Genomic DNA, 25027 nt, shown 5'->3' with positions numbered 1-25027 from the left:
TATTTTACATGCTCTTGTTATTCGAAAATCCACTTTTGTCACCACTTTTTTTCGTTCTTTCTTTTTCTTCATCCCTTCATAACCTATCCTTTGTTAAAACATTGTGAACATGAGGGTTAAAATTCATAATTATTTATTCCTAGAATTCATTATTATTTATTTGTGGGACTAGCCCTCCCAAAAACACAGGATTTCTGCCAATCTACCAAATATTTGGAATTTTCATCAAGTTTTTGAACATTATTTGCATTTCATCAAGGTTACTTTTTGGGGATTTAATAACGATTAATGCTCGCGAGAACAGATTAACAAAACAATGCAAAGAAACACTTGGTGTACCAGCTGTACGCTGACTACTCTAAAGTATGTCCAAGCTGGTATTCTCCTTTGAAAAAGATAGTGTATTAATAAATGAGGGGTCAAAAATCATATTTGCACACATTCTTATTAAAAATGTGTTTTATTCATAAAGACAAAGTATATTTACTGTCTGCTTTGTTGAGCACAATTTGCAGACGTACTCTGCGGGCGTTTTACACTCAAAGTGCTTTGCACGAGCTATAAGTCTGCTTACTGAGGAACAGTTGAGCTTACAGCTGCCGTTTTTGACGATGAATGAGCGATTATCATCACACTTCAACAACTCTATCGGTGTCAACGAGGAAAAGAGGGTCAGGGCGGGCGATGGTTGGACATATTTGCTTGGCAGACCAGGGGTCAGCAACCCACGACTCTTTAGTCCCTGGAGCATTTTTAAAAAATGATTGAAAATGGAAAAAGATGGGGGGAAAATATTTTTTTATATTTTTCGTTTGAGGACAAATATGACACAAACCTTCCCAATTGTTAGAAATGTTTAATATGTTTGTGTGTATGCGTCACTGATGAGAATAGTTGGTGAACATTAAATAAATGATAAATTGGTTGTACTTGTATAGCGCTTTTCTACCTTAAAGGTACTCAAAGCGCTTTGACACTACTTCCACATTTACCCATTCACACACACATTCACACACTGATGGAGGGAGCTGCCATGCAAGGCGCCAACCAGCACCCATCAGGAGCAAGGGTGAAGTGTCTTGCTCAGGACACAACGGACGTGACGAGGTTTGTTCTAGGTGGGATTTGAACCAGTGACCCTCGGGTTACGCACGGCCACTCTTCCACTGCGCCACGCCGTCCCATTGTTTTGTCCTACTAATTTTGGCGGTTCTTGAACTCATAGTGTGGACTGTGACGCAACAGTTTTTGTACATGTAAAATCTTCCACTCTTTCTTTGACTCATTTTGTCTACAAAGCGTTTTATACTCTGCGTGAATGCACAAAGGTGAGCTCTGTTGATGTTATTGACTTGTTGGAGTGCTAATCAGGCATATTTGGTCAGTGCATGACTGCAAGCTAATCAATGCTAACATGCTATTTAGGCTAGCTGTAAGTACATATTGCATCTTTATTAGAGATGTCCGCTAATGTATTTTTTGCCGATTTCCGATATTGTCCAACTCTTAATTACCGATTCCGATATCAACCGATACCGATGTATACAGCTGTGGAATTAACACATTATTATGGCTCATTTTGTTGTGATGCGCTGCTGGATGCATTAAACAATGTAACAAGGTTTTCCAAAATAAATAAACTCAAGTTATGTAAAAAAAATGCCAAAATGCCACCGCCATATTTATTATTGAAGTCACACTGTGCATTCTTTTTTTTAACATGCCTCAAAACATCAGCTTGGAATTTGGGACGTGCTCTCCCAAAGAGAGCATGAGGAGGTTGGGGGCGCGGGGTTGAGGTGGGGGAGGGGTAGCAAGGGGGTGTATATTGTGGCGTCCTGGAAGAGTTAGTGCTGCAAGGGGTTCTGGGTATTTGTTCCGTTGTGTTTATGTTGTGTTACGGTGCGGATTTTCTCCCGAAATGTGTTTGTCATTCTTGTTTGGTGTGGGTTCACAGTGTGGCGCATATTTTTAACAGTGTTAAAGTTGTTTATACGGCCACCCTCAGTGTGACCTGTATGGCTGTTGACCAAGTATGTCTTGCATTCACTTGTGTGTGTGAAAAGCTGTAGATATTATGTGAGTGGGCGGGCACGCAAAGGCAGTGCCTTTAAGGTTTATTGGCGCTCTGTACTTCTCCCTACGTCATTGTACTACGCTGTTCAGCGGCGTTTTAAAAAGTCATACATTTTACTTTTTGAAACCAATACCGATTATTTCCGATATTACATTTTAAAGCATTTATCGGCCGATAATATCAGCAGTCCGATGTTATCGGACATCTCTAATCTTTATGCCTCATTTGTAGGTATATTTGAGCTCATTTAATATCCTTTACTTTTATCCTCTTTGTACATAATTTAGTTTTGCATGTCTTATGACACATTATCTTTGTGTAATATTGGCTGCATTTCTGACGGTTGTGTGCCGTGTTGTTCCAGACCACAGCAAACATTACCTAGCTTGCCGAAGACTGTAATAAATCCTTTAAAAGAAGACAGCCTTAACTTGGACGCACACATGTATAGCTTTGGCTATTCAAAAGCCGGTCATTTTTAATAAATATTATATTTCAACATTTCTGTCAACAAAGATTTGCTTCAGCCTGCGACACATAGTCAGTTTGATAATAGGCTATTATAGCTAATATAGACACTTACGTCATGTGTTGCCTTCATTATAAGACTTATACACGGCTTTTCATTTTTTGCGGCTCCAGACAGATTAGTTTTTTTTGTATTTTTGGTCCAATATGGCTCTTTCAACGTTTTGGGTTGCCAAACCCTGGGGTGGACCATAGATGTCGCAGTCATGGCCGCTCTCAAAGAGCCGCTTGTCACGCTGAGGGAAAAAAATGTAGGATGTGCCTCCTTTAATGATTACATAGTAGCCCATGCGGTGGATTATTTTTTTTACAAACATTGGAAATTAATAACTGTAGATTTTACGGTAAAAGAAAATAGCAGCTGAGTCGTCAGAGTTTTACCATTAAATGATTGTTGTTCTTTACAGCATACTACTGTAAATAAAAGTTTCCCAAAATATTCTGGCAACCGAGCTGCTTTTTATTTATTTATTCTTTTTATAAAAAAAATTTTTAACCGTAAAATCTACAGCAGCTGTTTTTAGGTGCATTACCGTAAATAAAAAAATCGGTACCACAGTTTTATTTTTACTGACAGCCCAGTTTAGACAAGACTTAGACAAATTTTAATGATCCACAGGGGAAATAGTTCTTTTCAAAATCAGATGAAATTCAGTTTCCAGAATTTTACTGTAAAGAAAGACAATGATAATGTTTTTCCATTTACAGTTATATGCTGTAAAAACTACCGTAAATTCTTAGATGTAAAAACTGGCAACTCATTCGTCAGAATTTTACCGTAAAATTTGTGGCGTTCTTTACAGCATAATATTGCAAATGGCAACATTTTTTTAAATGTTTTAAAATTCTGGCAACCAAGCTGCTTTTTTTTTTTTTTTCACACGGTAAAATCTACGCCTGCTGTTTTTACGGATGTAAAATTAAATGGAAAGCTCAGTTGCCAGAATTTTACAGTGAAGAAACACAATAGATTTTTTTTCCCATTTACTGTAATATGCTGTAAAAACTACCGTACATTTTTAGATATAAAAACTGGCAACTCATTCGCCGGAATTTTAACGTAAAATTTGTGGTGTTCTTTACAGCATGTTATTGCAAATGGCAACATTTTTTTTTAGTAAAATTCTGTTTACCAAGCTACCTTTTTTTTTTTTCAAGGTAAAATCTAGGGCTGCAGTTTTTACGGATGAAAAAATTAAATAGAATGCTCAGTTGCCAGAATTTTACAGTAAAGAAACACAATGACAATGTTTTTCCATTTACAGTAATATGCTGTAAAAAGTACCGTAAATTTTTACATGTAAAAACTGGCAACTCATTCGTCAGAATTTTACCGTAAAATTTGTGTTGTTCTTTACAGTATATTACTGCAAATGGCACAATTTTTTTTTAGTAAAATGCTGGCAAACAAGCTGCCTTTTTCTTTTTCTTTTTTTTTTAACGGTAAAATCTACAGCTGCTGTTTTTACAGATGAAAAAATTAAATGGAAAAAATGGTACCAGTTTTTATTTACTTGCAGCTCAGTTGCCAAAAAAATTGAATCACTGACATTGTTTTTCCATTTGTTTTTTTTAATATGCTGTAAAAATTATTGTAAAAAAAAAAACTGACAACTCAGTCACCAGAATGTTACAGTAAAATGTGTGTTGGTCTTTACAGCATGTTACTGTAAATGGCACTTTTCTGCATTTTTTGGTTAAAATTCTGGAAATCGAGCTGAGAGTTTATTTTTACTGTAAAATATATGGCTGCTGTTTTTACGATGTGTTACTGTAAATGGAAATACGGTATCCCTGAGCTTTTTTTTTTTTAACTTGCAGGTCAGTTACCAGAATTTTACCATAAAAAAATTTTCTGGTAAAATTTTTATTTTCGTTTTTACTGTAAAATCTAGTGTTGCTGGTAGGAATGGAAAAATTATACAACAGTAATTTTTTACATGCAGCTCAGCCGGAATTTTACCATAAAAATTGTGGTGTTCTTTTCAGCATATAACTGTAAATGGCACTGTTATTTTTTCGTTAAAATTCTGGCAACCAAGCTGCCATTTTTTTTTTTTACCTAAAAAGCTAGAGTAACAGTTTTTTTTTTAAATTTTTTTAAGCTTGCAGCTCATTTGCCAGAATTGTACTGTAAGAAAAAAAAATCACTGATGGTGTTTGTTCATTTTCAGCAATACGCTGTAAAAATGACTGTAAATGTTCTCTAGTGGGCTTCACGGTGGCAGAGGGGTTAGTGTGTCTGCCTCACAATACGAAGGTCCTGCAGTCCTGGGTTCAAATCCAGGCTCGGGATCTTTCTGTGTGGAGTTTGCATGTTCTCCCCGTGAATGCGTGGGTTCCCTCCGGGTACTCCGGCTTCCTCCCACCTCCAAAGACATGCACCTGGGGATAGGTTGATTGGCAACACTAAATTGGCCCTAGTGTGTGAATGTGAGTGTGAATGTTGTCTGTCTATCTGTGTTGGCCCTGCGATGAGGTGGCGACTTGTCCAGGGTGTACCCCGCCTTCCACCCGATTGTAGCTGATTTCGCGACCCCGAAAGGGAATAAGCGGTAGAAAATGGATGGATGGATGTTCTGGTAAAAAAAAATTGGAAGATCAGTCGCCAGTTACGGTAAAATTAGTGGTGTTTTTTTTACAGCATGTTACTGTAAATGGCACTGGTTTTTAAGGCAACATGTTGGCAACCGAGCTGCAATTTTTTTGTTTTTGTACTGTAAAATCTACAGCTGCTGTTTTTACGGTGAATATTAAACGAAAAAACAGTACCACTGTTTTTTTACTTGCTGCTAAGTTGCCAAAATTTTACTGTAAAAAGAGGTACTGTTTTTGTATTTACAGTAATATGCTCTATACTCTCGGCAGGGTTCTTGAGGGTGCATTGGAGTTTGCCCAACCAGTCTACATGTGCTTTGTGGACTTGGAGAAGGCATTCGACCGTGTCCCTCGGGAAGTCCTGTGGGGAGTGCTCAGAGAGTATGGGGTATCGGACTGTCTGATTGTGGCGGTCTGCTCCCTGTACGAGCAGTGCCAGAGCTTGGTCCGCATTGCCGGCAGTAAGTCGAACACATTTCCAGTGAGGGTTGGACTCCGCCAAGGCTGCCCTTTGTCACCGATTCTGTTCATAACTTTTATGGACAGAATTTCTAGGCGCAGTCAAGGCGTTGAGGGGTTCCGGTTTGGTAACCGCAGGATTAGGTCTCTGCTTTTTGCAGATGATGTGGTCCTGATGGCTTCATCTGACCGGGATCTTCAGCTCTCGCTGGATCGGTTCGCAGCTGAGTGTGAAGCGACCGGAATGAGAATCAGCACCTCCAAGTCCGAGTCCATGGTTCTCGCCCGGAAAAGGGTGGAATGCCATCTCCGGGTTGGGGAGGAGACCCCGCCCCAAGTGGAGGAGTTCAAGTACCTAGGAGTCTTGTTCACGAGTGAAGGAAGAGTGGATCGTGAGATCGACAGGCGGATCGGTGCGGCGTCTTCAGTAATGCTGACGTTGTACCGATCCGTTGTGGTGAAGAAGGAGCTGAGCCGGAAGGCAAAGCTCTCAATTTACCGGTCGATCTACGTTCCCATCCTCACCTATGGTGATGCGCTTTGGGTCATGACCGAAAGGATAATATCACGGGTACAAGCGGCCGAAATGAGTTTCCTCCGCCGGGTGGCGGGGCTCTCCCTTAGAGATAGGGTGAGAAGCTCTGCCATCCGGGAGGAACTCAAAGTAAAGCCGCTGCTCCTTCACATCGAGAGGAGCCAGATGAGGTGGTTCGGGCATCTGGTCAGGATGCCACCCGAACACCTCCCTAGGGAGGTGTTTAGGGCACGTCCAACCGGTAGGAGGCCACGGGGAAGACCCAGGACACGTTGGGAAGACTGTCTCCCGGCTGGCCTGGGAACGCCTCGGGGTCCCCCGGGAAGAGCTAGACGAAGTGGCTGGGGAGAGGGGAGTCTGGGTTTCCCTGCTTAGGCTGTTGCCCCCGCGACCCGACCTCGGATAAGCGGAAGATGATGGATGGATGGAAATCTACGGCTTCTGTTTTTGCGATGTATTACTGTAAATGGAAAAACAGTACTATTTTTTTTTTTTTTACTTGCAGCTAAGTTGCCAAAATGTTACTGTAAAAAGTGGTACTGTTTTTGTATTTACAGTAAAATGCTGTAAAGAAAAATTGCCGTACATTTTCTGGTCAAATAAAAAAACTGACAGCTCAGTCGCCAGAATTTTACGGTAAAATATGCAGTGTTCTTTGCAGCATAAATGGCACTGTTTATTTTCTCGGTAAAAGTTAGGCAACTGAACTGCCCATTTTTTTTTCACACCGTGAATCTACGGCTTCTGTTTTTGCGATGTATTACTGTCAATGGAAAAACAGTACTATTTTTTTTTTTACTTTCAGCTAAGTTGCCAGAACTTTACTGTAAAAAAAAAATTTTAAAAATCAGCGGCACTGTTTTTCCTTTTTTAGTAATATGCTGTAAAAATTACCGTATATTTTCTGGAAAAAAAAAAAAAAGGAAACTCTATCGCCAGTTACCGTAAAATTAGTGGTGGTTTTTTTACAGCATGTTATTGTAAATGGCACTGTTTTTTAAGGTAACATGCTGGCAACCGAGCTGCCATTTTTTTGTTTTTTACTGTAAAATCTACAGCTGCTGTTTTTACGGTGAACATTAAATAAAAGAACAGTACCACTGTTTTTTTACTTGCAGCCAAGTTGCCAAAATTTTACTGTAAAAAAGTGGTACTGTTTTTGTATTTACAGTAATATGCTGTAAAGAAAAATTACCGTACATTTTCTGGTTAAATAAAAAAAGGGTCAGCTCAGTCGCCAAAATTTTACCGTAAAATATGCAGTGTTCTTTGCAGCATAAATGGCACTGTTTATTTTCTTGGTAAAATTTAGGCAACCGAGCTGCCCAATTTTTTTTAACCGTGAAATCTACGTCTTCTGTTTTTATGATGTAGTACTGTAATTGGAAAAACAGTACTATTTTTTTTTTTTACTCGCAGCTAAATTGCCAGAATTTTACTGTTAAAAAATAAATAAAATCATTGCCACTTTTATTAAAATATACTAATATAATATATAATATACTGTAAAAATTACCGTAAATTTTCTGGTAAAAAAAAATTGGAAGCTCAGTCGCCAGTTACCATAAAATTAGTGATGTTTTTTTAACAGCATGTTACTGTAAATGGCACTGTTTTTTAAGGTAACATCCTTGCAACCGAGCTGCAATTTTTTTTAGTTTTTTTACTGTAAAACATACAGTTGCTGAACAGTAAATGAAAAAACAGTTGGCAACTGGCAGCTCAGTCGCCAGAATTTTACCGTAAAATATGCAGTGTTCTTTGCAGCATAAACGGCACTGTTAATTTTCTCTGTAAAATTTAGGCAACCAAGCTGCCCAATTTTTAATTTGTTTTTTCACCTTGATATCTACGGCTTCTGTTTTTGTGATGTATTACTGTAAATGGGAAAACAGTACTGTTTTGTTTTTTTACTTGCAGCTAGGGTTGCAAAGGGGTGGAAAGTTTCCGGTAAATTTCCGTAAACTTTTCGGAAATTTACAACGGGAAGTTAAGCTCGGGAATTTTGGAAATTTTTACAATTTGTTTTAATTATTCAAAGTTGGACACCGTTCTGTAGTATAAGATGAGAAGCTGGTAAAACACTAATGCAATGCCGCACACAGATATAAATAGTCAGCTAAACAATAGGAGTAGTCTTTAAAAATATTTTACTGATGGACAAATGAATAGAAATAGGCTCGGTGAATAAATGAACACTCAATCAGCATGCTAAATCGAACTACAAACCCCGTTTCCATATGAGTTGGGAAATTGTGTTAGATGTAAATATAAACGGAATACAATGATTTGCAAATCATTTTAAACCCATATTCAGTTGAATATGCTACAAACACAACATATTTGATGTTCGAACTGATAAACTTTTTTTTTTTTTTTTTTTTTTTACAAATAATCATTAACTTTGGAATTTGATGCCAGCAACACGTGACAAAGAAGTTGGGAAAGGTGGCAATTAATACTGATAAAATTGATGAATGCTCATCAAACACTTATATGGAACATCCCACAGGTGTGCAGGCTAATTGGGAACAGGTGGGTGCCATGATTGGGTATAAAAGCAGCTTCCATGAAATGCTAAGTAATTCACAAACAAGGATGGGGTGAGGGTCACCACTTGGTAAGCAAATTGTCAAACAGTTTTTAAACATTTCTCAACGAGTTATTGCAAGGAATTTAGGGATTTTACCATCTACGGTCCGTAAAATCATCAAAAAGTTCAGAGAATCTGGAGAAATCACTGCACGTAAGCGATGATATTACGGACTTTTAAACCCTCAGGCGGTCAACAACTGACATCAGTGTATAAAGGATATCACCACATGGGCTCAGGAACACTTCATAAAACCACTGTCAGTAACTAAAGTTGGTCGCTACATCTGTAAGTGCAAGTTAAAACTCTACTATTCAAAGTCAAACCCATTTATTAACAATATCCTAAAACGCCGCCGGCTTGACTGGGCTAGAGCTCATCTAAGATGGACTGATGCAAAGTGGAAAGGTGTTCTGGGGTCTGACAAGGCCACATTTCAAATTATATTTGGAAACAGAGGACACGGTGTCCTCCAGAACAGAGAGGAAAATAACCATTCGGATTGTTTAGGCGCATAATTCAAAAGCCAGCATCTGTGATGGTATGGGGGTGTATTAGTGCCCAAGGCATGGGTAACTTACACATCTGTGAAGGCACCATTAATGCTGAATGGTCCATACAGGTTTTGGAGCAACATATGTTGTCATCCAAGCAACGTAATTATGGACGCCCCTGCTTATTTCAGCAGGACAATTGTTACAACAGTGTGGCTTTGTAAAAAAAGAGTGCGGGTACTTTCCTGGCCCGCCTGCAGTCCAGACCTGTCTCCCATCGAAAATGTGTGGCACTTTATGAAGCGTAAAATACGACAGCGGAGACCCCAGACTGTTGAACGACTGAAGCTCTCCATAAAACAAGAATTGGAAAGAATTTCACTTTCAAAGCTTCAACAATTAGTTTCTTCAGTTCCCAAACGTTTATTGAGTGTTGTTAAAAGAAAAGGTGATTTAACACAACTACTTTGGCACGTGTTGCAGCCATGAAATTCTAAGTTAATTATTATTTGCAAAAAAAAAAACAAAGTTTAAGAATTTGAACATCAAATACGTTGTCTTTGTAGTGCATTCAATTGAATATGGGTTGAAAAGGATTTGCAAATCATTGTATTCCGTTTATATTTACATCCAACACAATTTCCCAACTCATATGAAAACGGGGTTTGTATAACCTAACATTCTTCTATGACAACCGAATGGCAAGCAGTACAGAAGGCGAAGAAAACTACACTTTTTGATTTAGTATTTGCCAAAGTTGAACTTTACAGATCACAAAAAAGGTCAATTCTGATCGCTAACGTTGTTAGCTAAGTGAATGGGATTAAACATAGACAAAATTAGCATCCCCGCTAACGGAGAAATATTTTCTGTTCATTATAAGACTGTGGTGGTACATAAACCTAGCTAGCTAGAGATTTTGGCCCCAAAATCATTAAACAGCTAGCTAGCTTGAGTGGAAGTCTGCTGGAGTAGTCTACAGTCTTAAAGTAACAAGCAATTAAGCCTCTATTGAACTTAAATACCATAGATCAGTTCTTAACCTAGGTTTGATCAAACCGTAGGGGTTCGGTGAGTCGGCCTCAGGGGTTCGACGGAACCTCTGCCGCGGAGGTCAAGGCACGCTCAACTCATCGTAAAAATAAAAACTTCTCCCTATCGGTATATTATGGATACCCCCAAACAATGTTCCCTCTAATTTCCATCGGATTTGCAGGTGTGTAATTTGTTGTGAGTTCATGCACTGTGTTGGTTTTCTTCTTTGAACAAGGTGATACTCATGCACGGTTCATTTTTGTGCACCAGTAAAAAAAACATATGACTTTGTCTTGAATTTAAAAAAAAAAAAAAACATTGTATTTTTCACAAAAGAAGGGTTGCGCATATGAAACTGGTGGGGTTCGGTCCCTCCAACAAGGTTAAAGGGGAACATTATCACCAGACCTATGTAAGCGTCAATATTTACCTTGATGTTCCAGAAAAAAGACCATATGTTTTTTTAACCAATTTCCGAACCCTAAAAGGGTGAATTTGGCGATTGAAACGCCTTTCAATTGTTCGCCTGTCGGAGCAATGACCTTTCACCCGTGACGTCACAACAGGAAGCAATCCGCCATTTTCTCAAACACATCACACACACCAAGTCAAACCAGCTCCGTCATTTTCCGTTTTTTCGACTGCTTTCCGTACCTCGGAGACATCATGCCTCGTCGGTGTGTTGTCGGAGGGTGTAACAACACAAACAGGGACGGATTCAAGTTGACTTACGTGGAGTGTGCTAATCAGACATATCAATGGTCACGGCATGCTAATTGATGCTAACATGCTCTTTAGGCTAGCTGTATATACATATTGCATCATTATGCCTCATTTGTAGCTATCTTTGCATCCTGCCTTTCCCTCCACCCACATTTAATGCCAAACAAACACATACCAATCGACGGATTCAAGTACACCAGTGGTCAAAAGATGCGAAAGTCCCTCGTTTTTTCTGCACATTTTACCGACGACAGCTATGCTACGACAGAGATGGCAAGAATTTGTGGATATCCTGCGACACTCAAAGCAGATGCTTTTCCAACAATAAAGTCAACGAAATCACAAAGGTGAGTTTTGTTGATGTTATTGACTTATATGCTAATCAGACATATTTGGTCACGGCATGACTGCCAGCTAATCGATGCTAACATGCTATTTAGGCTAGCTGTCATTATGCGTCATTTGTAGGTATATTTGCATCCAGCCTTTCTCTCCACCCACATTTAATGCCAAACAAACACATACCAATCGACGGATTCAAGTACACCAGTGGTCAAAAGATGCGAAAGTCCCTCGTTTTTTCTGCACATTTTACCGACGACAGCTATGCTACGACAGAGATGGCAAGAATTTGTGGATATCCTGCGACACTCTAAGCAGATGCATTTCCAACAATAAAGTCAACGAAATCCCAAAGGTGAGTTTTGTTGATGTTATTGACTTATGTGCTAATCAAATATATTTGGTCACGGCATGACTGCCAGCTAATCGATGCTAACATGCTATTTATCCTAGCTGTCATTATGCCTCATTTGTAGCTATATTTGCATCCACCCTTTCCCTCCACCCACATTTAATGCCGAACAAACACTTACCAATCGACGGATTTAAGTTGCTCCAGTGGTCAAAAGATGCAATCATTGGTTAGAAGGTGATCACCGAATTCGTCCTCGTTGCCTTTGTCTGTCGTGATATGGCTCAATAGCTTCAGTTTCTTCTTCAATTTCGTTTTCGCTCTCTGCCTCCACACTCCAACCATCCGTTTCAATACATGCGTAATCTGTTGAATCGCTTCAACCGCTGAAATCCGAGTCGGAATCCGAGCTAATGTCGCTATATCTTTCTGTTCTATCTGCCATGTTTGTTTGTATTGGTGTCACGCAGTGACGTCACAGGAAAATGGACGGGTGGAAATACAGATAGCGAAAATCAGGCACTTTAAAGCCTTTTTTTGGGATATTCCATGATGGGTACAATTTTGAAAAAAACTTCAAAATATAAAATAAGCCACTGGTAACTGATTTTTATTGGTTTTAACCCTTCTGAAATTGTGATAATGTTCCCCTTTAAGAACCACTGCCATACTGTAGATCAAATATATTTACCCCAGTAATATCATCCAAACTTACTTCAGTGGATGAAGTCCTTGGGCTCAAATACTAGTGTGGCCTCAATAGCCCCGCTGTAGTTTGGAGCACGCTGGGAATTATTTGTGCATGTGATGGAAGAATGCACTGCACATGTGATGAGGAATGCACAGTCAAGGGTTGAAATCCAACTGAATTTGCATGAAAACAGGTTGTTTTAGCTGATAGATCCAGCATGTTGCATTCGATGTTTATTCCCGTTAATTCCCATGGAAAGTTTAAAACTTAGAATATCCTCGGAATTTTGCAACCCTACTTGCAGCTCAGCTCCCAAAATTTTACTGTAAAAAAAAAAAAATCAGTGGCATCGTTATTCCATTTTCAGTAATATGCTGTAAATACTACCATAAATGTTACCCTAAATACTGTCATTTTTTTTTACATTGTACAATTTGATTGATAACTTGCTTTGAAAAAAAAAATCAAGCGGATATTGTCCGTCTTGGGTTGAGCTGGAGCAGGGGTCGGCAACCCAAAATGTTGAAGGAGCCATATATTACCAAAAATACAAACAAAAAATCCGTCTGGAGCCGCAATAAATTAAAAGCCGTATTAGATACAGATAGTGTTGTCATATGGATATAAGTTGAATTAAGAGGACTTAAAGGAAACTAAATGAGCTCAAATATAGCTACACATGAGGCATAATGATGCAATATGTACATATAGCTAGCCTAAATAGCATGCTAGCATCGATTACCTACAGTCATGCAGGGACTAAATATGTCTGATTAGCACTCCACACAAGACAATGACCTCAACACAACTCACCTTTGCATTCATGCACAATGTTAAAAGTTTGGTGGACTAAATGAGACACAAAAAGAAGTGGCATAAAACACGTCCTAGAAAGTCGGAGAAAGTTGTACATGTAAACAAATTACGGTGAGTTCAAGGACCGCCATAATTAGTAGGACAAAACGGCGCTCGCCAAATACTCGAATCAGTGAAGTGTGTTTAATATAAACAGTGTGCTTTTTAACAATTAGGAAGGATTGTGTCATATTTGTCCTCCTGTAGAAACCATATTTATCGGGGAACATTATCGCAATTTCAGAAGGGTTAAAACCAATAAAAATCAGTTCCCATCGGCTTATTTTATTTTTCGAATTTTTTTCAAAATTGTACCCATCATGGAATATCCCGAAAACAGCCTTTAAAATGTCTGATTTTCGCTATCTGTGAAGCCACCGTCCATTTTCCTGTGACGTCATCCAGTGATGCCAATACAAACAAAATGGCAGATACCACAGCAAGATATAGCAACATTAGCTCGGATTCAGACTCTGATTTCAGCGGCTTAAGCGATTCAACAGATTACGCATGTATTGAAACGGATGGTTGGAGAATGGAGGCAGATAGCGAAAACGAAATTGAAGAAGAAACTAAAGCTATTGAGCGAATAGCTATTGAAGCTATTCGGCGATCGCCTTCTATCCAACGACTGAGTGTCGCAGGATATCCATACATCTCTGTGCCATGTCTGCCTTAGCATCGCCGGTAAAATGTGCAGACCAAACGATCGGGACTTTCGCATCTTGTGACACTGGAGCAACTTAAATCCGTCGATTGGTAAGTGTTTGTTTGGACATTTAATGTGGGTGGAGGGAAAGACTGGATGCAAATATAGCTACGAACTTAGATACAGCTACCCTAGATAGCATGGTAGCATCGATTAGCTGGCAGTCATGCAGTGACCAAATATGTCTGATTAGCACATAATTCAATAACATCGACAAAACTCACCTTTGTGATTTCGTTGACTTTATCATTGGAAATGCATCTGCAGGATATCCATACATGTCTGTGCCATGTCTGCCTTAGCATCACCGGTAAAATGTGCAGACCAAACGATCGGGACTTTCGCATCTTGTGACACTGGAGCAACTTAAATCCGTTGATTGGTAAGTGTTTGTTTGGACATTTAATGTGGGTGGAGGGAAAGACTGGATGCAAATATAGCTACAAATGTACATACAGCTGGCCTAAATACCATGTTAGCATCGATTAGCTGGCAGTCATGCCGTGACCAAATATGTCTGATTAGCACATAAGTCAATAACATCAACAAAACTCACCTTTGTGATTTTGTTGACTTTATCGTTGGAAATGCATCTGCAGGATATCCATACATCTCTGTGCCATGTCTGCCTTAGCATCGCCGGTACAATGTGCAGATCAAACGATCGGGACTTTCGCATCTTGTGACACAGGAGCAACTTAAATCCGTTGATTGGTAAGTGTTTGTTTGGCATTAAATGTGGGTGGAGGGAAAGACTGGATGCAAATATAGCTACAAATGTACATACAGCTAGTCTAAATAGCATGTTAGCATCGATTAGCACGCGATGCACACTCCACGTAAGTCAACTTGAATCCGTCCCTGATCGTGTTGTTACACCCTCCGACAACACACCGGCGAGGCATGATGTCTCCAAGGTACGGAAAACAGTCGAAAAAACGGAAAATAACAGAACTGATTTGACTTGGTGTTTGTGATGCGTTTGAAAAAATGACGGATTGACTACCTAGGTGACGTCACAACGCTCCGAGTGCGAATAATAGAAAGGCGTTTAATTCGCCAAAATTGGCGATTTCCGAACAATTAGAGTTCGGAAATCGGTTCAAAAAATATATGGTCTTTTTTTCTGCAACATCAAGGTATATATTGACGCTTACATAGGTCTGGTGATAATGTTCCCCTTTAAACAAAAAATGTGTTGTTTTTTTTCCTTTAATTTTTTCAATTTTTATTACATTTTTGAAAAAGCTCCAGAGAGCCACTAGGGCGTCGCTATGCGGCTTTGGAGCCGCGGTTTGCCGACCTCCGAGCTAGAGGGACCGTAAGGATGGACAGAATAGAAGAAAAGTATGAAGGGAAAGAAGGCAGATAAAGAGAGAGAAAGCAACACCAAAAAAACCCTCTTCCTTCTCCTACATGTTGTAAAGTGAACAGAGAGGAAGACAGGGTTGTGTTGTTGTTGTCACGTTACACAAAGTGATAAGCAGCTGGACACTCTGCCGCCTTGTGCAATAATGAGTTTGTCGCCGTTCTAAAACAATATTTATTTTAATCAGGAGGGGCGGTCGCCAATATGAATTTTCATTATCAGTTAATTAGCTGATTATTTCCCCCGCTAATAGGGCAACGAAAGCGGTCGGAAAGCTGTTTTAAATGTCACTAACGACCTCACCCAACAGTTGCCGTCGTCCGCCGGCGCCAAGAGTGGAGTGTTTATCCAGGAAACGTCGGCGGTTGGGTGCCGAGGACCGGGAATGGGAGCGGAATGCAAAAATATTTCCCATGAGCAACTCAAGTGTTTGCTCGGGGGATCCGTCCATCACTATCTCAAACATTCAAAGTCTTTTTTTCCGACCCCCAAGTCCTACTTTGTATTTAAAGTGTACTTCAATAAGTACACTGTGTACTTCCATTGGAGCACTGTGTACTCACTGTAGTTCCTGAGTGTGTGCATCATTATTACTGTATGTCACTGTGCTTTCTCAAATCCATTACCATCGTCGCACTGTCCCTGGAAATGACAATCGCAGTCGATACTGACAGCGATATCGGCCTGATATCAGCAAAAGATTAAGTAAAATGTGCGATACAAACAGACCTGCAGCGTGTTTACCTGCGCAAAGTTTACATCTAAATGTCCTCTGATAAACAACCAACATTGGTCTTTTCTTTTAGTCAAGTCATTTACAAAAGTTGAACATGCTTGCATATTGCAGCTACACAACAGCTAAGCGCACAAGAGCACACTTGCTAGTCATACGTAATAAGCGTCGTTAATTGAACAACATTACATTTGTCAATATCAGGGGCCTCAGACACGCGGCCCGCCTGCCAATTTTGGCCCGTGAGACGTTATTTTGCGGCCCGCACCTTGATATGTAAATTTAGTGTTAGTGTGGCCCGGGAGTTTTATAGGAATGGCGCTTGACAGTGTCATATTTGCTATAATTACCAACCCTCTCAAATTTTCCGGGAGACTCCGGAATTTCAAGGCAATCATTTAAGGGTAATCATTCCTGCGAACATTGACACCCTCTACAGCAGGGGTGTCAAACTCAAATACAGAGTGGGCCAAAATTTTAAACGGAACAAAGCCGTGGGCCAAGGTTAAAAAAATTAACCTTTTAATAGGGACCCAAACAAGTTTTGCATTGAATATTGAACAAGCAAGGCTTATATAACTTTAGTGACATGCAAAATCCAGTTTCAAATAATAATAATTAAAAGAATATAAATGTCATATCAAATAAATTTAAATAAAAATGTTATGTCTTTTTTTCTATTTGCAATCTTCTGAGGTAAATATAAAAACATTTCCACAGGCTAATAATAAATTAGAAAATAAAATAACAATAATGAATGAACCAAACATTCAAGCCTTGAAGTAGCAAGAGAAAATGCATAAAGAAAATGTTAATTATTGGTCAGTTTGCTGGAAGTTTCCCGGAAGAGTTAGTGCTGCAAGGGGTTCTGGGTATTTGTTCTGTTGTGTTACAGTGCGGATGTTCACCCGAAATGTGTTTGTCATTCTTGTTTGGTGTGGGTTCACAGTGTGGCGCATATTTGTAACAGTGCTAAAGTTGTTTATACGGTCACCCTCAGTGTGAACTGTATGGCTGTTGACCAAGTATGCCCTGCATTCACTTGTGCGTGTGTGTGTGTGTGTGTGTAAAAGCCACAAATATTATGTGACACGCTGTTTGTATGGAGGAAAAGCGGCTGTGACGACAGGTTGTAGAGAACGCTAAAGGCTGTGCCTTAAATGCATGCCGCCAATATAGTTGTCCAGGTGGAAATCGGTAGAAATTCGGGAGAATGGTTGCCCCGGGAGATTTTCGGGAGGGGCACTGAACTTCGGGAGTCTACCGGGAAAATTAGGAGGTTTTGGCAAGTATGAGTATTAGCGGTGAATGCGGTGTCACAGCGGCACCGATGATGTATAACACCGGCGGGCCAGCTCTAATGCTAAATTGATATTGCCTCAAGGGCCAAATTAAATTACACGGCGGGCCAGATTTGGCCCGCGGGCCAGAGTTTGACACCCATGCTCTACATCAATAATTTAAACAATTTAATTTAATTTGGCCCTTGAGGCAATATCAAATTAATATTACAGCTGGCCCGCCGTTATTACACAGCAGCGGTGCCGCTGTAACCAGGGGTGCCGCTAGGGATTTTGGGCCCCATGAAAAGAATCTTTACAGGGCCCCCAACACATAATTTCAAATAATTTCATCATCTTTAGGGACCTCTCTGGTCCCCCCCTCCATCATGGGCCCCTAGAATCCGTCTCCTTTACCCCCCCCCCCCTTTTCGGCGCCCCTGGCTGTAACACCGCAATTTCTCACACTTTCCAATCCTCCCGAAGTTCATTGACCCTCCCGAAAATCTCCCGGGGCAAGCAAGCATTCTCACGATTTTCACCCGGACAACAATATTGAGGGCGTGCCTTAAAGGCACTGCTTTTAGCATTCTCTACAACCTGTCGTCACATCCGCATTTCCTCCATACTTACAGCGTGCAGGCCCACTCGCATATAATATGTGGCTATTACACACACATAAGTGAATGCAAGGCATACTTGGTCAACAGCCATACAGGTCACACTGAGGGTGGCCGTATAAACAACTTTAACACTGTTACAAATATGCGCCACACTGTGAACTCACACCAAACAAGAATGACAAACACATTTCGGGAGAACATCTGCACTGTAACATAACCACAGCAGAACAAATACCCAGAACCCATTGCAGCACTAACTCGTTCGGTACGCTACAATATATTTTGATATTTACCTCAGAAGGCTGCAAATAGAAAAGAGGCATTATATTTGTATTTACATTTTATTTGATATGCCATTGATTTTTTTATTTTTTTATTATTATTATTATTATTATTTGAAACTCGATTTTGCATGTCACTATAAAGTTACTGTATATAAGCCTTGTTTGTTTAATGTTCAATGCAAAACTTGTTTGGGTCCCTATTAAAAGGTTAATTTGTTCAACCTTGGCCCGTGGCTTTGTTCAGTTTTAAATTTTGGTCCACTCTGTATTTGAGTTTGACACCCCTGCTCTACATCTTGTACTAAAAGCGTACCATTCCAGACATTTCTGTATTTGGCTTTTATGAACACATGTCATAGCATCCACCTTTTTATCAAACATACAGCATACACTCTCAGCCACATGTTCTGTTAGGTTTCTGCAAACACGTGTCAGTGACTGCAAGGCATACATACAGGCCACACTGAAGGTGGCTGTATAAACAAGTTTATCAATGTTACCAGTATGCGCCACGCTGTGAACCCACACCAAACAAGAATAACAAGCACATTTCGGGAATACATCCGCACTGCAACACAACATAAACACAACAGAACAAATACTCAGAATCCCATGCAGCCCTGACTCTTCCGGGCTACCACCAAACCCCGCCTCCCAACTCTGCCCCCTGCGTCGGTGGAGGTGGAGAGTTAGGGCTGCAAGGTGATTTGGGTATTTGTTCTGTTGTGTTTATGTTGTGGTACAGTGCGGATGTTCTCCCAAAATGTGTTTGTCATTCTTGTTTGGTGTGTGTTCACAGTGTGGCGCATATTTGTAACAGTGTTAAACTTGTTATACAGCCGCCCTCAGTGTGACCTGTATGGCTGTTGATCGAGTATGTCTTGCAGTCACTCACCCAAAAAGTTTTGCTGTATATATCAAGGCCGACACGCTGTAAATATGATGTTAAGTCGATAGCGATGATATGTAGTAAAAGGCGGTAAAGGCAGCGCTAACACGGAACTCTTATGGTATTGTTAACTGGGTGTAAATCAGGACTAATATTTAGACAACGCTTACCCCGGGAAATTGTCGGGAGATGCACTTACTGTATATTTGGGTGTCTTCTGGAAAAATGGGGAGAATCGACTAGTATGTTGCTAGGGTGGGTAAGCCGTTCAAAAAAGGTGAATCCATTAAACGTGCATGTTAGAATTTTTAAGTAATCTTCTCTTGCGGCCCAACCTCACCCAGTGTTTGCATCCAGTGACCCCCAGGCAAATTGAGTTTGAGACCCCTGGTCAATATAGACAAAGATTATTTATGTATTTAATATTTGTATGCTTACTATGGTGTATTATTTATTTATTATTTATTTGTTCACTTTTCTCTTCCAGAGAACAAGGAAATTGGATAAAATTGCTAAGGTATCAGTGTTTCCCTCACAAAATGTGTTAGTTAAAGTTGGTGCCAGGGCTATTTATTGGCTACCACCACGTCTCCACCACAGTGATGGCGGGCAATAAATAGACTACAGACTGTGGTGAAGTAGGCCGGCTTCGTCGCGTGATTCAATATATATGTCGATGTTTTTTCCGTAAAGTAAAAACTAAACAATCCTAGTTACCTGAGAAACTAAGTATGTCATTGTTTTGACTTAGTAAATATTGACTTACTAAGACAAAATAATGACTAAGTCAAATTACTTATACGCTTATTTACAGTAAGTCATCTTACTGGAAATAAGCGTTTACAATAAGCGTTTGAAAAAAAATAGTTAAAAGTGGTGCCATATGCTCAATTTATCACAGCATTTGGGAAACCTGTAGTTGATTTTTATTATGTAAATGTTATATTTTTATCAACATGTGATAGCAGGGATCCTACCATTCAAAACTAGGCTGCTACATTACTAATGTAGAGGTGGGGCGGGGGGTGTATATATTTTCAAGTATTTATATATAATCCGTTCATGAATGAGTATATCCGTTCGGCCACCGTGATCAATGGAGAAGTCTGATCTACAAAATGTGCAGGCAGCATACCCTTTCCCCTTCGAGCTGTCCTGGATGAAATGAAATTATTTTTTCCCATACGTTTTGGAACTTGCAAGCATACTTCTTCTTACTCGTTGTCGCCATGTCTCTTCTTCGTTCTTCTGCTTCGTCTCTGTTATGATTTTGGACATTAGTACTTGCCGTAGTTTTGAAGCAATCCGGATGTTGTGCGTCAGTATATTAACGTGCGGGCTGGAATAAACACATGCTGAGAAATAGCTCCGTGCCTGCCTACTTTATGGGTTATAGATAAAGCTATGGATAACGGAGACATATATAATAGTCTCCTTTTCAGGTGAGAGAGGACGCTAAAGGCAGTGCCTTTAAGACACGCCCCCAACATTGTTATCCGGGTGGAAATCGGGAGAACGGTTGCCCCGGGAGATTTTCGGGAGGGGCACTGAAATTCGGGAGTCTCCTGAGAAAATCGGGAGTGTTGGCAAGTATGGTTGTGGGTTTAAAGGGGAACTGCACTTTTTGGGGGGTAATTTTGCCCATCATTCATAACCCTTAGGTGAGACAAGAAGACATATGATTTTATTTTTTCTGTGCATTCTAACTTGTAAATAAGAAGGTATCAAAAGTCAGCTAACAATGGAGGTAATGTGATTTATGACATCATCTTGTCTATTGTACACATTAAGCCATCTAAAAAACATTTAAAAAAGCTCCATTTACATGAATATTAACCAAGTATTAGGGATATTGTTACTATAAGCGCTAATGTTAAGGAACTACTTTTAGTAGTGCCATGATCTAAGAGAGCTAACTACATTTACTGCTGTATTGACATATTGAGCTGGTGAGCTGCTGAGTCGCCTCTGAGTTGGTGAAAGTTAATTCTAGATAATAAATTATGCATTTCACCTGGATAATAGAAGGTTGCGTGTTATGGTTGGAGGGAGTTGTGACGGCACATTTCCACAAGGGAGCGCTATAGCTCTGATTTATTTTATATGTATAAACACATACATATGTAATAATCAAGCAATAATAATATAACCTAAACAAGAGAATGGACTAATCCACGAGAGGTGTATGTGTGTTTGACTGTGTGTATAATTAATTGTTGTATATTACCGTGATGTGTTGGACGAGAGGAGTAACAAGGCAAGAAGGCAGTCCGTGGGGCAGGCAGATGAACCAGGGCTAGAGACAGGCGTCAGAGTCCGTGTCCATGCGAGGGTTGAGGATCGAGGGTGGCAGTATAAAGTCCAAAAGGGAGGTAAAGAAGGCTATGACTGACGAGACGCACAGCTCGCCGACGCAGGGATGAAGGCAGACTGCTGGGGAGGATGACAATGAAGAACAGTGAAAACACGGAGGGGAAAGGCAGTGAGAGAGAGGGAGAGAGCATAAAGCTGGGTAGTCGGCTTACTGTACAGAAGACTAAGTTCCGGCCAGAATCCTTGGGTCCACCGGTCTTTATACAGCTCCCCCACATCAGTCCCAGGTGTGCAGATTGCTGATTGGCCACATTCTTGCCGGCATGTGGGCGTGAGCGCGAGCAGCGGCGTGTCTCGGTGCCGGCAGACCCGGCTGCCGGAGAAAAGCAGGTTCGAGCCCGGGCAGTGACATTGTGGACAGTCACCAAGAAGTTCGCCAACTTTGACATCCAATTTAGACCCGAAAATGGCGAGAAAGACACAAAAAGACGCTCGATTCTGAAAGTCTTCATGAGGATTGTGATGTATTATTTTTCAAAACCGGAAGATATAAACATCCCATCAGTCAGAATACCAGTGAGGGCAGACATTGCACAGTAAGTGATTGTGTTAATATATTCGTAGTTTATATTTCTTGTTTAGCAGTTTGCAACACTGCTACTTTCTGGACCTGTTTATTACTCCGATTTTAAAACTTGTAGATCCTCCTAATAGTCAGGCTCAAAAACATAAGATTCTGGATCATAATTTGTCCCAAAGTTATCGCTGTTGTCTCCCATGAACGTTGTGATGCATCTACTATATACTTAAAATTAGCAAAATATGTAAATATTATGTTATGACTGTTTCTACAGACATTGTACAGTAAGTGATTGTTCTAAGATGTTTGTAATTTATAAAAAAAAACATATTTTCTTAACACTTACCATTATTGCTACCTGCTGGACTTGTTTAGCGCACGTCTTCTAAAACTGGTAGTTCATCCTCCATATACTCAGGCTCAAAAATATAAGATTCTGGATCATAATTTGTCCTAAAATAGTTGTCTCTCATGAAGTCTGCCATGATTAGTAGTGTTGTTGTTGTTGTTGAAGGGAAAAGCGACCATCCAGATGCATCTGTGAAATTAATACGCCACGTACACTTAAAATGAGCAAAATACTACATGTTACTATGAATGTTACTACATTACATATATATCTACAGCGTGTATATAAAACGATGATTAAGATGTGTGGATGTTTTTTAGAGCGCTTTAAAGGCGGAATAGTCCGACTACCATTGGCTCCATTGTTAGCTGACTTTTGCTAGCGTTTATTTACGATTTAGAATGCATGAAAACTTGTATGTTCTTGTCTTCCTAAGGATTGTGAATGAACAAAAAAATGTGCAGTTCCCCTTTAACACTTATGAATCATTTTGGCTACAAAATGTCGCCCTTCCAAAAAAATAAAATACCACTCCATTTCAACGTAAAGACAGCATGGGTCCATTCCAGACCGCTGATAATAAATATGTAAGTGTTTTTCATACCAACCCACTTAATCAAACCTTTTCTAACAGTCCACACTACAAAATAAAAGCATGTTTGATTATTTTCCGATGTCGTATTGGATCATCGTCTGTATCGGCCAATACTGTGTCAGTATTATCGGTAGGTGACAAAGTTGTATTGTTTGTAAAAGTACTTCCTGCCCCGAAGATGCCACCTTAGACTGTTAACCACCAAGTTAATTGGGTGTGTGTGTGTTTCACGCTGCATTGACACTCTCACATGCTTGTCAGCCATGTTTGCTCTGAGACGTAACAGGTATACCTTTTCTTGTTCCCGATTAAATACAATGGGGCAAAAAAGTATTTAGTCAGCCTCCGATTGTGCAAGTTCTCCCACTTAAAATGATGACAGAGGTCTGTAATTTTCATCATAGGTACACTTCAACTGTGAGAGACAGAATGTGAAAAAAAAAGCAGGAATTCACATTGTAGGAATTTTAAAGAATTTATTTGTAAATTATGGTGGAAAATAAGTATTTGGTCAACCATTCAAAGCTCTCACTGATAGAAGGAGGTTTTGGCTCAAAATCTCACGATACATGGCCCCATTCATTCTTTCCTAAACCCGGATTAATCGTCCTGTCCCCTGAGCAGAAAAACAGCCCCAAAGCATGATGTTTCCACCCCCATGCTTCACAGTAGGTGTGGTGTTCTTGGAATGCAACTCAGTATTCTTCTTCCTCCAAACACGACGAGTTGAGTTTATACAAAAAAATTCTATTTTGGTTTCATCTGACCACATGACATTCTCTCAATCCTCTGCTGTATCATCCATGTATCCAGTTTTCCTTGCCCTGTTACCTTTTTCTCGTTACTTTGTTACCCTGTTGTTCTGTTACCTGTTGCCATGTTGTTTTGTTACTTTGTTGTTTGTTACCCTGTTACTCTCTTACTCTGTTGTTTCGTTACCCTGTTACTCTTACCCATTACTCTGTTAGCCTGTTACTTCATTACCCTGTAACTCTGTCACCCTGTTATTTCATTACCCTGGTACTCCGTTAACCTGTTACTCAGTTACCCTGTTGTTCTGTTACTCCATCAGCCTGTTACTCTGTTACCTGTTGCTCTGTTACCTGTTGTTTTGTTACCTGTTACCCTCTGTTACCTGTTGTTCTGTTACTTCCTGTTCTGTTACTCCTTACCTGTTACTCCATTACTCTGTTGTTGTGTTACCAGTTGTTCTGTTACATGTTACTCTGTTACCCTGTTGTTCTGTTACTTGTTGTTCTGTTACCTGTTGTTCTTTTAGCTGTTACCCTGTTGTTCTGTTACCTGTTGCTATGTAACCCTGCTGTTCTGTTACCTGTTACCCTATTGTTATGTTACCCTGTTACTCTGTTACCCTTTTAATATGTTACTCCATTACCTTGTTACTCTGTTACTCTATTGTTCTGTTACATGTTGTTCTGTTACTTGTTGTTTTTTACCTGTTACTCTGTTACCTGTTACCCTGTTACCTGTTACTCCATTACTCTGTTGTTCTGTTACTTGTTGTTCTGTTACCTGTTACTCCATTATTGTTGTTCTGTTACCAGTTGTTATGCTACTCTGTTACCCTATAGTTTTGTTACCCTATTACCCTCTTTTTCTGTTACCTGTTACTCTGTTACCCTGTTGTTCTGTTACCTGTTACTCTGCTGCCCTGTTGTTATGTTATCCTGTTCTGTTATTCTGTTACCCTGTTACTCCGTTACCGTGTTACTGTTACCTTGTTGTTCTGTTACTCTATTACCCTGTTACTCTGTTACCATGTTACTCTGTTACCCTATTGTTCTGTTATCTTGTTCTGTTACTGTTACCCTGTTCTGTTACCCTTTTATTCTGCTACCCTGTTGTTTTATTACCCTGTTACTCTATTGTTATGTTACCTGTTACTCCATTACCTGTTACTTTGTTTTTCTGTTACCCTGTTGTTCTGTTACCTGTTACTCCATTACCTGTCACTCTGTTACCCTGTTGTTCTGTTACTCTGTTACCCTGTTGTTCTGTTA

General features: G+C 39.9%; 1 protein-coding gene across 2 annotated transcripts in view; it reads left to right on the top strand.

Annotated features, from left to right (window-relative positions):
* LOC133561875 (neurexophilin-1) overlaps positions 1-25027 on the top strand; it is a 175115-nt gene that overhangs the window by 107813 nt on the left and 42275 nt on the right. The window lies entirely within an intron of this gene.

This window comes from Nerophis ophidion, linkage group LG11 (genome assembly GCF_033978795.1).
Source record: "Nerophis ophidion isolate RoL-2023_Sa linkage group LG11, RoL_Noph_v1.0, whole genome shotgun sequence".
NCBI classification, from domain to species: domain Eukaryota; kingdom Metazoa; phylum Chordata; class Actinopteri; order Syngnathiformes; family Syngnathidae; genus Nerophis; species Nerophis ophidion.
The sequence above is the reverse complement of the archived record's forward strand: the minus strand, read 5'-3'. Positions and strand labels throughout refer to the sequence as shown.